Here is a 15028-nt window from a genome sequence, read left to right as displayed (position 1 = left end):
TCCCCCAAGCATTTTTTTTACTAACCTGCATTTCAGCAGCATTCCATTTCTCCATTCGCTTCTCAGCCTTCGCTGTGTGTTTATGAGACTACCGGTAAAAAAAAAAAGTTCAGTCAGACTTTCTAACTTCCTGAGATCTCGTGAGAAGTTAGAAAAAGTCTCATTGAACTTTTTTTTTTTTGATCCAACAAACACGCAGTGAAGGCTGAGAAGCGAATGGAGAAACGGAATGCAGCTGAAAGGCAGGTTAGTAAAAAAATGCTTGGGGGAGGCAAGGGCATCTGTGCGTGGGTGGGCGTGGCAACCTTACTCTGTGTAGTTTTGGCAGGTGTCTGGCAGGGGGAGGGAAGCAACTGATCCACCACCATGCTCTCACCTCCATGTTGCTTGTCCATCCCATGCACAGGCCCCACCCCACCCCCTCGTGCTCACGGCCTACTGGTGCCTGTACCTGCATAAAGTAAGCCCTCCCTGAAAGTAAAACAGTGTGTTTACTTCAGAGCCCAAAAGAAAGTAAGACAGTGTCTTGCTTTCAGAGAAACACAGTAGGTGGTTCACTGTTTCTTCATATTCCTTGCAGAGACAGCTTATCTGAGCCTTGGTGGAGCAGTGGGCTAATGCCTCCTTAAGTAACACCAGCTGCCTGCAATTAGTGCAGGTTCGCATCCCACCAGGCTCAAGGTTGACTCAGCCTTCCATCCTTCCGAGGTAGGTAAAATGAGGACCCAGATTGTTGGGGGCAATTAATCTGACTTTGTAATAATGCTGCTTGGGGTGTGTGTGAAAGCCCTAATAAGCAGGCATATACATAGAATGAAGGCTACTGCTAAGTTTGTAAGTCGCCCTGAGTCTTCGGAGAAGGGCGGGATATAAATGGAATTAAAATAAAATAAAAATAAATAAATACTGTCTTCTCAATTCTGTCTTTATATGCATTTATTTTTAAGTCTTGGGCAGGTAAGGCAGAATTTGCCCTTCGGTCTCTTTCTTTAATTTTTCTGCTCTTAGTCATTGCTAGGTCATGTTATTATCTGTTTTGCCTGCCATGTAATACATTGTCTTCCCTTGCCTCATTTTGGTTCTTCATTTGATCTTTCTTGAAGGCCAGTTTGGTTTTTATTTAGTTGCATTTGTATACCGCCCTTTCCCTGAGGACTCAGGGCGGTTTACAGGGAATTAAAAAATCCAATATACAAAAGTTAAAACCATATTAAAAATATTAAATTAACCCTGTACACAATTAAAACCCCAATTAAAAAATTACTCCTCAGCCTGGGCCCGAGAGCTCAAAGAGCCAGGTCTTCAGGCCCCGGCGGAATGATCGGAGGTCGGGGGCAGTTCTCAGCTCCACCGGCAGCTGGTTCCAGAGGGCAGGCGCTCCCACTGAGAAGGCCCTATCCCTGGGTGTCACCCGCCGGCAATCTCTCACCGGCGGAACCCTGAGCAGACCCTCCCTGTGGGAGAGCACTGGGCGAAGGGCGTTTGATGCCGGCAGCAGGTGTTCCCTCAAATAACCCGGACCCAGGCCATGTAGGGCTTTATAGGTAATAACCAGCACCTTGAATTTCACCCGGAGGGCAACCGGAAGCCAATGCAGCTCGCGGAGTAGAGGTGTTACATGGGAGTATCGGGAAACCCCCATTACAACTCGCGCAGCCGCATTCTGCACCAGTTGAAGCCTCCGAGTGGTCTTCAAGGGCAGCCCCATGTAGAGAGCGTTACAGTAGTCCAAACGGGAGGTCACAAGCGCATGAGTGACTGTGCGTAGGGCGTCTCGGTCCAGATAGGGACGCAACTGGCGCACCAGGCGAACCTGTGCAAAAGCCCCCCTGGTCACGGCTCCTATGTGATCTTCAAAATTGAGCCGTGAATCCAGGAGGACGCCCAAGTTGCGAGCCCTATCAACGGGGGGTAACACCTCACCCCCCATCATTAGAGGTGGAATAACTTGGTTAACCCGAGACGCCGATATGCACAGCCACTCAGTCTTGGCGGGATTGAGACGAAGCCTGTTTCTCCCCATCCAGACCTGAACCGCCTCCAGGCACCGGGACATCACGGAGAGGGCATCACTGGGTTGGTTCGGGGTGGAAAGAAAAAGTTGGGTATCATCAGCGTACTGGTGATACCCCACCCCAAAACCACGAATGATCTCGCCCAGCGGCTTCATATAGATGTTGAACAGGAGAGGCGAGAGAACCGACCCCTGAGGGACTCCACAAATGAGAGACCTCGGGGCGGATCTCTGCCCTCCTGTCAACACCGACTGCGAGCGGCCCTGGAGGTAGGAGGAGAACCACCGTAGCACGGTGCCTCCCACTCCCAACCCCCTGAGACGCCGCAGCAGGATACCATGGTCGATGGTATCGAAAGCCGCTGAGAGATCTAATAGGACCAGGACAGAGGAGCAACCCCTGTCCCTAGCCCTCCAGAGATCATTCACCAGCGCGACCAATGCCGTCTCCGTGCTGTGTCCGGACCTGAAGCCCGATTGGTATGGGTCCAGATAATCAGTTTCCTCCAGGAACAGAGGGAGCTGATGCGCCACCACACTCTCAACAACCTTCGCCAGAAAGCGAAGGTTGGAGACTGGACGATAGTTGTTTAAAACAGCCGGGTCCAAAGCAGGCTTCTTGAGGAGGGGTCTCACCACCGCCTCCTTCAAGGCGGCAGGGAAGACACCCTCCTTCAAAGAAGCAGTTATTACTGCATGGAACCAGCCTCGTGTTCCCTCCAGTATTCAGTAAGTACTTCTGGTATATTAGTTTCAGTGCAACTCCTTCACCATCATTCCTATATTCTTCCAATGGCCATTTTTCTTCTTCAACCATCTGATGTACTTGCAACAATCCACACCCACCTATTTTCCTTGGAAACTATATCCTGCTAACATGGATGTGAGGATGAAAGGCATAATTCATTGCCATTGTTTTTCTTGTCTTGCTAACCAGGGCTTTTAAATCTGTTTGAGTTCAGTTCACTATCACACTGGTGTACCTAAGGACTTAATTGCTCAAGTTTTAATTGCTCTCATGGTATTTATTCCTCTGAGTTTGGATTTTAAAATCTTCTTCACTCTCTTATGTTAGCATGCTTGATGTTGCCAGCTTGAAGGATGTTGAAGACTAGAAGATCTTCAAGTTCCTTTCAAACCCGGTTATTCTATGTTATCCTTTGTTATTCTTATTTTCCAGTTTATACTCAGTAGTTTTCATAAGCTCTCAGTCAGACTTTTCTTTTATGCACATAATTAATGTTTTATATTATGTCATGGGTTGTTTTAATTTGTACTGTTTTTCTGTACATATCAGCAGCCAAGGCAGTTGCTTTGGAGCCCAGTAATCTTCGGAAAGGTCCTATCTCATCCTTCCAAAGTTCCAGTAGAAGAGAATATCATTAGCTCAGGCTGGACTGTAGAATTCTTGGTACTTTCTGAACTTGGTCATTCGCTTGCAGATGTTTCATTAACCAACTAACTAATATTATCCATTGAGTGAGTGTGTGTTTGTTATATTTTCATATATATAGTAGCTTGCTCTCCCACATTTGGTCAGAATGTAGTTTCCTTCTTGGTGGTCATTTGATTAAACTTTTTCTGCATGATTGTTTGTCTGGTGTTATTCTTTGCTTATCACAATGTCTTTTTGTTTCATTTTTAGAATTTCAAATTATCTTTTTTGTACTTTGATTTATCTCTGTGTGTCTATTTTAGGCTTATGAAAATTAAAGATTTTCCCCACAAATAATTATGTGAAGTATGATGATGCATACATACAGTAGATTCATGAATCTGGTCATGTGAAATCTTTCTAAAGAGATTTCCTTTCCAATAGAAATCTATGGATTTTCAAAAGCTTGTGATGGCCAACCAATACTTTGTAATGACATCTTTGCTGCAGTTAAAATATGTTTTCTTTAAAATACTTTTAAAGTTCTTTTATTATATGATATTTGTTATTTTTAATCTAAAAATATGTTTAGATTTGCACAATGATCTGTCTCAGGGCTTCACTCATTGTTGATACATTGTGACTACTATTAAACCCATCTGTTGATGTTTTCAAAGAAACATTTCTGAATTACTTTTACACTGTGTTCTTTAATACTTCCACATCTGAATTATCATAGGTAGGTCCCAGTGTTCTTTTAGATAATTAAAGTCTCTCTTTATCTATATCCAGGGTCTAAAGTTGATAATCACTTTTCTATGTCTGCCTTAATCAGTATCTCCTGCTATACTGTATATGTCACACACATCTCATATCCAGTGATTTATTTCATTAATATTCACATTCTCAACCATGGGCAATATTTCTATTCCACGGGTTATCCCCCACTGTATTCTTATACAGTACATACATTTGCTTTCAATTTGTCTTAATTTCTCTGGCACAGAAAACAAATTTCACCTTCATTATTTGTTTACATTTAGTATTTGCATAACAGTTTATTATAACAGAATGAAAGTTATCCTGTAATAATAAATCATCCTTGTTAGTTTAACATCAGGCACAAAAGTTCACAAATTAATTAAAGTAGAACAATGTAGGTTTCATTCTGATGATACATGTTTGTTCTTTGCACCTCTCCAAGCTGCCTAACTTTATCAAGCTACCTCACATTTATTTGTAGACTACTGTTAAAGAGAAAGTAGAGATTTAGTACCTATAGTCCTCCAGATGTTTTTGAACTACTGAATTTAGCCATGCTGATTAAGTTCTTGGGAAGTTTAGTTGAGCACTTTCTCATCTTCTCTTCTGGAGAACCACATACTCCTGCTCTCTGTTAAGAAATTACAGTATTGATTTATTGATTTATTTTGCTATACTGATAATCCATGTGTTTGATTTGTATGCATTTGATTTGCAAAATAAGAAATAATGCTGTCATTAACTACATACTATTATTATTTAATCTATACTTTGGCATCTTTTACTGTACTCACCATTAATTAGACAGTAGTAAAAACACTGTTTCATAGCAACCATTTTATAATAGAAACAGATGTGTGAAAATGACAGTAAGAAATTATATAATATGTAAGACAAGGTTTTTAGACTATTTAAAATTCATTTTTAAAATACTGCTTTGGATTATATAAAACATAATTTATGTATTATTTGGCTATTAACATTATTATTACTTCTACATTTATTTTGCTATTGTTCTAAAGAGCAACTTTTATTTTGAAGTAGTGTGGGTTGAGATAGAGTAGTCAAATGTAGTTAAATGCAAGTGTACATAACACGGACTATACATTGTACAAACTTAAACACAGTGTCTTTCTTCATATTGAATACATCCTTACTATTTTGATGCCAGTTTTTAGAGATTCACAGGAACAAAAGAATGAATATTGCAGATGCAAAGTTCTGGATACCATTTCACATAGAACTTCTTTTGGGAGAAATAATAGTTTCCAAATGTTTTATATAGCCAACTAAGAGTTTCTCTATTCTTAATTTATTTATTTATTTAATTTCCTACTGTTCCTTGCAAAAGTCTTTTAGCTCAGAAATATTCTGAGCTATGCACTGCATTTTTGTGATGTCCTGACAGATATTCAATAATGTTCAGATCTAGGGACTATGAAGCCATTTCTTAAACCACATTATTTCTTTCCTGTAAGTATTTTTCTAATAAATAAATTATTCTTTGTGCCTATACAATATTTTATGATCTACAGGATCCAAATGAACCCCAAATCACTCTGAATTTCTTAGAGAAATTCATTTGGATCCTGTAGATCATAAAATATTGTATAGGCACATGATTTTGTACTGGTTTGCATTCTCCCACTCAAAAGTGGTTCACAATTTGGGAGTTTTGCTGTTTGAGTTCTTTTGCTTGAAGAAGGGGTGAGTGCTTTGGCTAGGAGAAGTTTTGTGCAGTTACACATTGTTCAGCAAATACAGTTTTTTATTGGACTCACAGCCCCTATTCTAGTTACTCGAAGCCTAGTTATCATCCATTTTAACTCCTGTTAAAAGTTCTACTTAGTGTTGCCATTGAAAAACATTTAGGAGCGACAACTGGTGTAGAATGCCCTAGCCCAGGCAATCACAGGGGAATCCTGATTTATTTGGGTGATCCCACTGGTTCAAAAGCTACATTGAATACTACTTGGCTTTTCAGTGTAAGTCAAGTTGTTGGTTCTCACAACAACTCCAAACATTGATATGTGAACATAACATCTCCTATATGTTTATATCCAAACATACGAAATTTGGGAGTTTCTGAGGCCATTATTTATAATATTTATAATATATTATATTATTATATTATATATAATATTTATTAGCCACCAAAAACTCAAGGAATGGGCAGTTTGAAGCAAAGTAAATAAAAATAAATGAATAAATTATTGTAACTTTAATGCATGCACAGTACTGTATATAGATGGTGGACTACATATTGAATTAAACACCTGGTTTATTTGTTAATTAAATTGTAATTAAACACTTGGTTTATTTATTAATTAAACTGTAACCAGGATATTTCATTCAAGCCATATAAAGTTTTAATATAAGTACTGAGAACACTGCCATAGAGTTTTGTGAATTTTTAATGTGGTTTTTGCTTTAAATCATCTTTTAATTTGAGTAATTTTAAAAAAGAATACATAGTTCTTTTTAGTTTAATCTTCCCTGGAATAAATTACACTTCATTTTTTGAATAACTTTAAATGTGAATATAATGGCTTTAGAAAAGTGCAAATGCTATTTGCCCGAGAGAAGGCTCATGGGATATTTAGAATATACATATGAAATTTCACAAATTATTTAGTAATTATTAGAAATCTACTTGAAAATATAGATAATATTTTAAGGAGGTATGATTCTTGCATGTTTGCAATATACCATGTTATTTAATTGGTACCTGCTTATGAAACTTGTTCCAAGTATTGAGGTTTTTGTCAGAGATATCACACATATCTTTTTATAAGGAAGGCCTAATCCATTCACTTTTTTCATTTCCTTTAGGTTTTGTTCTGTATGTAAAGAATTTTGTTCTATATTAATGTATATGCTCAATACAAAATGTATTCTATGATTATATTAGTATAATTTAAAGTCCTAGCCCAAGGTAATAGCTATGCAGTTGGTTAAATATCACTAGTTCATAGCTGCAGATGGTTGCAAACAGGTGTCATTTGTCCTCAGTCACACATAGACATACACAGAGACAGATACACACAAATTCACATGATGGATCTGTTTCAATGGTACTTTAGAAAGATCTCTCTGAAACAAAACTGAACTAAGTTAAATAATACCTATTAATATTTTCATTGTATATTCTTTTGTAATGGATTTGTTGTTTTGGCATGGTTTAGTTTCCGTCAAGTAGTTTTCATGGTTAGAAGACTGGGGAAATGCCACATCCTGTCAGAGTTGCCAAGAAACAAGTTAGAACTGTCAACACAAATCCATTCATCTGCATTTTAAGCAAGCCTTCAGAGTTTCCCTGTACCCTTAAATGAATGAATAGCTGCTGTTGTGCTGTATTGAGAATTGATTCAGTTCTCTATTGTGAATGTTATACAAAAGTAGAAAAGTAAAATTTATACAGCAAGTTTCAGACAATGTAAGGAGTTTAAATTACTTAGTGACTAGTCTATTGTGTTTAGGAATATAAATTAGTTATTATTTTTAAAAAAAAATAGTTGTACCATAGCTTGTGAGTTTCATGTGTTTCTTAAATTCTGATAAATGAAATTTTTTTTTTCTTTTGAACTCTATTACACTAAGATCATACTCACTGAAGACTCTCAGCATTTACTGCACAGTCAGTGCATTATACTTTCATTCTTTCAAAGAAATGTACAACTTATTTAAGAAAAATGTATCATTATTTAGAAAACAAATGGAAAATTTTCATCTTTTGAATAAGAATTTAAAATAAGTTAAATTATCTTATTAATTTAATAATCAATTAAATAAATTATCTCATTAATTTATAAATTTCTTCAGTAGTAATGCAATTATATTTGGTCTCCTATGTTTTCTGATGAATAGAAAGCAGGTAAAATAATTACTAAATAGGTTGATTCTTGAAAAATACTACTTCTAGTAAAACATATAATGCACAAGCCATTATGTTCAAGGAACAGCAAATTTTTGACTAGTCAATTCCTGAACCAGAAGTAAATATGTTTTGCTCAGGCCACAGAAGGAAAGGGGATTTTTTTTTATTCTGAATACATGCCAAAATGTAGTAATTCCAAAATGCTTTTATTTGTTTGTACAGGTTTGAAAGTTGATTTTTAAATAAATGTTAAAAAGACTGAATATACTTGTTGTACTGGTAAGTGTGCACAGTGTGCACATGTACACAAAATTCAGCAAGCCATCAGTTCACAATATTCTCACATAGAAATCTGTGTGAATTCCTTTTTTTCTGTTTTTTTGGCTGTTTTGGATTTTGGATTATTGGTTCATCCTTGCACTCTGCGCATTGCATAAATGTGTGCTTTTGTTTGTAGCCTCTGGCCTGATTGTCTGCTAAGCTTGTAAGCCGCCCTGAGTCTTCGGAGAAGGGCGGGATATAAATGGAATTTTTTAAAAAAAATAATATTAGGCAAGAGTATTTTATCATGTTCTTCTGTATTACTGATCCATAATACATTTTGCTTCAAAGCCGGATTTATACTTTTGGGTTTGACTCCTTTGCATCAGTTCTTCTATTACTTTAGCATTTAGTATTAGAAAAGAGTTATTTTGTTGACCATGCTCATAATACATTATTACTCTTGTTCTTGACTGCTTACAGTACAACATAAGTAATCATAATTAGGCAAGAAAATATGTTTTGTGTTTCCCAGGAGATCCATTAAATGTTTTCTGAGAGGATTTTTTCCTAGAGTGGTTGCATCTTGTATGAAAGACCAAAAATACAAAGAGCCAAGCTATCTCTTTTCACACACCTTTCAGTTATGATACCCACAGTATAACCCAGGGGTCTTCAAACCTGGCCCTTTTATGACTTGTGGACTTCAACTCCCAGAATTCCTCAGCCAGCGTGCCTGGCTCAGGAAGTCCCCCAGTATAACCCAAGGACAGATTGTAGCTCTAATTTGAAGGAAAGGAATTTTCTGTCAGCAAATAATTATAACATATAATTGGTTCTCAACGTTTTGCGACACAAGAAGTTTTTAAATCTTACCATTTCCCAAGACACCTAAAATTGTTTCCAAATTCCAGTTTTGCTTCCAATTAAGCTACAAATGCACAAATACATTATATGCTTTGTTTCTGCTGAATCATAGTTGATCCAAAATATTGGCAAAATTTCATGGTTGATTTTCTACTTTGTGTATGCTTCTGATTATCAGTTTGGACATTATAAAAGTGATCTACTGTTCATATAACTAGTTTCAAATACCTGAATTTTGACTTTGAATTGTTTGAGAAGGGATTTTCTAAGCTTATTATTATTACTTTCATCTTTCAAAAGTGATTTGGCAAAGATAAGAAAGCAAAATTTGCCGTGAAAATTTCTATCTTTTTCAATGAAATTTCTTTCATCTTAGTCATAAGCACTCAAAACATGACATATAAATTTAGCAATACTATTTGTTTTCAAAAATTAACATGAACACTGTGTATAGTATTAAAGAAAAAGACAAAAGCATAAAATAATCTACAGTATGCTAAATGTAAATTGCAAAAATAATATATTTTTTATTATATTGTAATATGTATAAGAATAATGAATTATCTTTTTCAGGCTACAGCATGTAATTTCCAAATGAATAACAACCACAATAGTGAACAAAACAAGATGTTTGGAATGTGTATATTGTTCTGTGTACAGTTAGATATTTTCTGTATGGTTACATCTGAACAGAAAGATGCAAGTTTTGAGGTCTATGCATGAAATAAAAGAAGTCTGCTTCCATACAAACATTCCTCTTAGCAGTATATTTCAGAATGGCATAGCCTATAGAGGTATTATTTCTATGGATACATGAAAAAGAAATGTTATATTTTGAATCCTGACCCTTCTGTATAACATGGGTTTTGCTGAAATATTTGACAAGGAAGACCATGGAAAATCTGCTGTTAATAGCTGTTAGATCCTTGGTTAGGACTTGAACTGTTAGGTTGTTACCAGTCCCAGACTGTGAAGTGAACTGAAGATTAAATCAATAAATCAAACATCATTAGACAGACAGACAGACAGACAGATAGACATTGTAATAGAGTTTGGATTGGATAAATGTGCCATACTCACTATCAAACAAGGAAAAATAATGAAAACTGAAGGAATCAAGATGTCCCCAAAAATAACATTAATCATCTGGATGAATATGATTACTACAAATACCTGGATATCCTTCAAGCACACTGACATCAAGAAAAAGATTAGAAATGAATACATCAAGATGGTGAAGATTTTAAAGTCCAAACTCAATGGTGGAAATACCATCAAGAAAATAAACACCTGGGCAATTCCAGTCATTAGAATAGTGGAATAGTGGACTGGAGTCAAGCAGAACTAAAAGCCAAGGATAGGAAAACCAGAAAAATAAGGACAATGAATCATGCTTTTCATACTTGCAGTGGCACTGACAGACTCTACCTATTAAGGCAAATAGGTGGACATGGATTGTTGCAAGTTCATCAGATGGTTGAAGAAGAAAGAAAATGGCTTTGGAATAATATCTGAAAGACAAGGAAGAAGATGCACTGAAGTTAGTAGACCAGGAAGGCTTACTAATTACTGGAGAGACCAAACTGGCCTACAAGAAAGACCAAACATAGAACATTTGCAGGCATGGGAAGACAAAGTACTACATGGCCAGTACATTAAAAAAATAGTACGGAAATCAGATAATAACAAGACCTGGCAATGGCTAAGAGCAGGAAAGTTGAAGAAAGAGACTGAGGGGCTAAGACCAAACCTTAAGAACAAATGCATATAAAGCTAGAACTGAGAAGATAGCAACAGACAGTAAATGCCACCTATGCAAAGAAGCTGAAGGAACAGTGGACCACCTGGTAAACTGCTGCAAAAATATTGTGTAGACTGACTACAAGCAGCGGCAAGACAATGTAGCAACAATAGTGTATTGGAAGATCTGCAAGAAATGTCATTTGCCTGCAAGCGAGAATAGTGTGAGCATAAAATAGAGAAAGTTAAAGAAAATGAAGAAGTTAAATTTCTCTGAGACTTTAGAATTCAAACAGAATTCAGACAGATACTTACCACATAACACCCTGGAATTAACAATTGGATGTGGCAGATCCTGGAGACAGCAGGATAGAAGAGAAAGAATTGAAGATAATAAAATACAAAGACCTACAAATAGAAATAGAATGACTGTGTCAAAGGCAAACAAGGGTAGTACCAATAGTAATAGGGGCCTTGGGTGCAATCCCCAAAAAACTGTAGGAGCACTTGAACACCATTGGCATTGACAAATTTGCCACCAGTCATTTGCAAAAGATGGCTTTCCTGGGAAACAGCTTCCATGCTGCAACTGTATTTGTAACACCATCAAACATCCAGATATGCCTGTCCCAGGTCCTTAGTAAGGACTTGATAGGTAGATAAAAATGCCAAACCCAGTCTGGCATACCCACTCATTGCCAAACAGTTCAACAATATACTACAAGGAGGAGAAATTGAAAAGTGGCTAACAACTGGGAAAACCTACCTAATAATGAAAAATCCAGCAAAGAGGGCAACACCAGGCAACTACAGGCCAATTACCTGCTTACCAACAACTTTCAGATTGCTAACTGGTGTGGTAGCTGATGCAGTACAACAGCATCTAGTTGAAAACAATCTCTTTCCATACGAGCAGAAAGGAAACTGTCCCAATAGCAGAGGAACAAAAGATCAACTCCTAATAGACAAAATGATCTTGGAAAACTGCAAGAAAAGGAAGAGCAACCTGAATGTGGCATGGATTGACTACAAAAAGGCATTTGACTCTCTGCCACATGACTGGATAATCAAGTGCCTAGAAATAACAGGAGTCAGTAGAAACATCTGAAAATTTGTGCAAAGATCGATGGCACAATGCAAGACACAGTTGCAGGTCAATGGTGAAAGACTGGGAATATCAAGAGTGGAGTATTTCAATGAAATTCATTATCACCACTACTATTTGTTATTGCACTGTTTCCTCTGTCAACAATACTGGATAACTCAGGACATGGCTATCAAACATCAAAAACTTCTGCCAGACTACCCCACCTCCTTTACATGGATAATATGAAGCTGTATGGAAAAACATCATCTCAAATAGAATCGCTGCTGAACACTGTCCGTATATAAAGCCAAGATATTGCAATGGAGTTTGGCTTGGACAAATGTGCCACATTTACTCTCAAACAAGGAAAAATAGTGAAAACTGAAGGAATCAAGATGCCCCACGAAAATAACATTAAGAATCTGGATGAGGAAGATTACTACAAATACTTGGGTATCCTTCAAGCTGACAACATCAAGCACACTGAAGTCAAGAAAAGCATTAGAGGTGAATACATCAAGAGAGTGAAGAAGATCTTAAAATCCAAACTCAATGGAGCAAATATCATGAAGGCAATCAACACCTGGGCAATTCCAGTCATTAGATACACAGCTGAAATAGTGGCCTGGACTCAAGCAGAACTAAAAGCAATGGATAGGAAGACCAGAAAAATAATGACAATGAATCATGTCCTTCACCCACACAGTGACATTGACAGACTTTATCTACCAAGGCAAATAGGTGGATGTGGAACGCTGCAAGTACATCAGATGGTTGTAGAAGAAAAAATGGCTTTGGAAGAATATCTGAAGGACAATGATGAAGATGCACTGAAATTAGTATATCAGGAAGGCTTACTGACTACTGGAGAAACCAAATTGGCCTACAAGAAAGACCAAATGAAGGAAAAAATAGAGGCATGGGAAGACAAAGCATGGCCAGTACATTAAAAAAAATAGCTGGGAAAGCAGATAATAATAAGATCTGGCAATGGCTAAGGCTGCACAAGACCAAGCCTTAAGGACAAATGCATACAAAGTCAAAACTGAGAAGACAGCAACAGACAGTAAGTGCCGCCTATGCAAAGAAGCTAAAGAAACAGTGGACCACCTGGTAAGCTGCTGCAAGAAGATCGCAGAGACTGACTACAAGCAGTGGCATGACAAAGTAGCAACAATGGTGTATTGGAAGATCAGCAAGAAATATCATTTGCCTGTAAGCAAGAACTGGTGGGATCATAAAATAGAGAAAGTCATAGAAAATGATAAAGTTAAACTGCTCTGGGACTTCAGAATTCAGACAAGCACCTGCAACGTAACACCCAGACTTAACAATTGCCGATAAGAAAGACAAAAATATCTGTATAGTCGCTGTGGCAGTGCCTGGAGACAGCAGAATAGGCGAGAAAGAATTGGAGAAGATAACAAAATACAAAGACCTACAAATAGAAATAGAAAGAGTGTGGCAAAGGCAAGCAAGGGTAGTACCAATAGTAATAGGTGCCTTGGGTGCAATCCCAAAACAACTGGAGCACCACTTGAACACCATTGGCATTGACAAATTCGCCATTAGTCAATTGCAAAAGGCGGCCTTACTAGGAACTGCTTCCATCCTGTGACGATATCTGTAATACCATCAAACATCCACATCTGCCTATCCCAGGTCCTTGGTAGGGACTCGATAGGTAGACAAAAATGCCAAATCCAGTCTGAACATCTGGCTGACTGTGCGATGATCAATAATAATAATAATAATAATAATAATAATAATAATAATAATAATAATAATAATAATAATAATAATAATAATAATAATAATAATAAAAAGTAATAGTAATAACAACAACAATAACAACAACAACAATAATATAACAAAAACAATAATATAAACATACAAGGAAGGAAAATTGGTAAAAGGATAGATTATAGGAAGAACAATAGAGAAGGGTGTTCTAATACTTAGACTTGCAAAAAAAAATTGAGAAACTTCCTAAACAAAGTTAGCTTCCATGGAATAAGAGAATGGTGCTGTCATAAATGGTATCAGGTTGAAAAAACAAGACACAGTAATAAATAAACAATTTTTATGCTAAGTGTGATATGCAGAGTGCCTTCTAGGCAGTATGGGATTCAAATATGAGAACAACTGGTTCTCTGTGTGGATGCTGCTTCTGGAAGTTCATTCTGGGCCTGGGCAACAAAAAAATAGCTACCGGTTCTGCTGAAGTGGTGTGAACTGGCTAAATCCCACCACTGCTTCTAGGGCTTGGCCCGATATTGGAATAAATGCTTGTGTTTTAAAATCTACGTACCACAACTATGAATGAATAAATTACCTGGAGTCACCATGGTGAATGGTGATAAAAATGATACCATGTTTACTGTTCAGTTATATAAACAAAAATAAAGAATCTGTGAAACATTCTAAAAGGCTCTAGAACATTTTCATTTAAAAATGTTAAAGTGAATTAAATAGATGTAGTGGATGTTTTATTTTTTTTTCCTTTTATTAATTTAATTTCCAAGTAATATTTTGCCTTTCCTTTAGAAATTCAGAATAATGTAATAAGAACCTCTTTCCTTCTCAACCTAATAAGGTCCACAATTGTATTTTGTGGGCTGGATCTCAGTTTTTTTAATCATCCAATTAATATGCAGTAAAAAAATAATATCTTCAGCATTATTATTATTATCATCATCATGTTTTCCTGACCTATCAATCAATAAAAAATCATTAAAAAAACTAAGATCTATGTGGTGTTATGAGCATATACAGAAGAAAATATAAATATCTGAATGTTCTGCCATATAAGATCCAAATCTTATCATAAAGTATTTTATGATTTTAATGCTTTTAATGCATAAGCCACTTAGAGTCATTCCAAATGAGATGGGTGGCAAATAAATACATATATATCTAAATGTATAAACTAAAATGTTGATCTTTTTTAAAAAAGGTAAATAACTTAAATTACAAATTGTATGGTAGTTTGGTGCATAACTAATTGTAATTACTGCTGTCAGTAATCTATTTCAAGCAACATTG

The 15028-nt window shown here is 36.6% G+C and overlaps 1 protein-coding gene and 1 long non-coding RNA gene across 3 annotated transcripts in view; one reads left to right on the top strand and one right to left on the bottom strand.

The window, feature by feature from the left end:
• The window catches only part of CADM2 (cell adhesion molecule 2), a 377294-nt gene that overhangs the window by 179728 nt on the left and 182538 nt on the right, over positions 1 to 15028 (top strand). The window lies entirely within an intron of this gene.
• The window catches only part of LOC310640000, a 154558-nt gene that overhangs the window by 92024 nt on the left and 47506 nt on the right, over positions 1 to 15028 (bottom strand). The window lies entirely within an intron of this gene.

This window comes from Vipera ursinii (assembly GCF_947247035.1).
Source record: "Vipera ursinii genome assembly, chromosome: 4".
Lineage (NCBI taxonomy): Eukaryota > Metazoa > Chordata > Lepidosauria > Squamata > Viperidae > Vipera > Vipera ursinii.
Note: the sequence above shows the minus strand (reverse complement) of the source record. Positions and strands in the feature narration are given on the sequence as shown.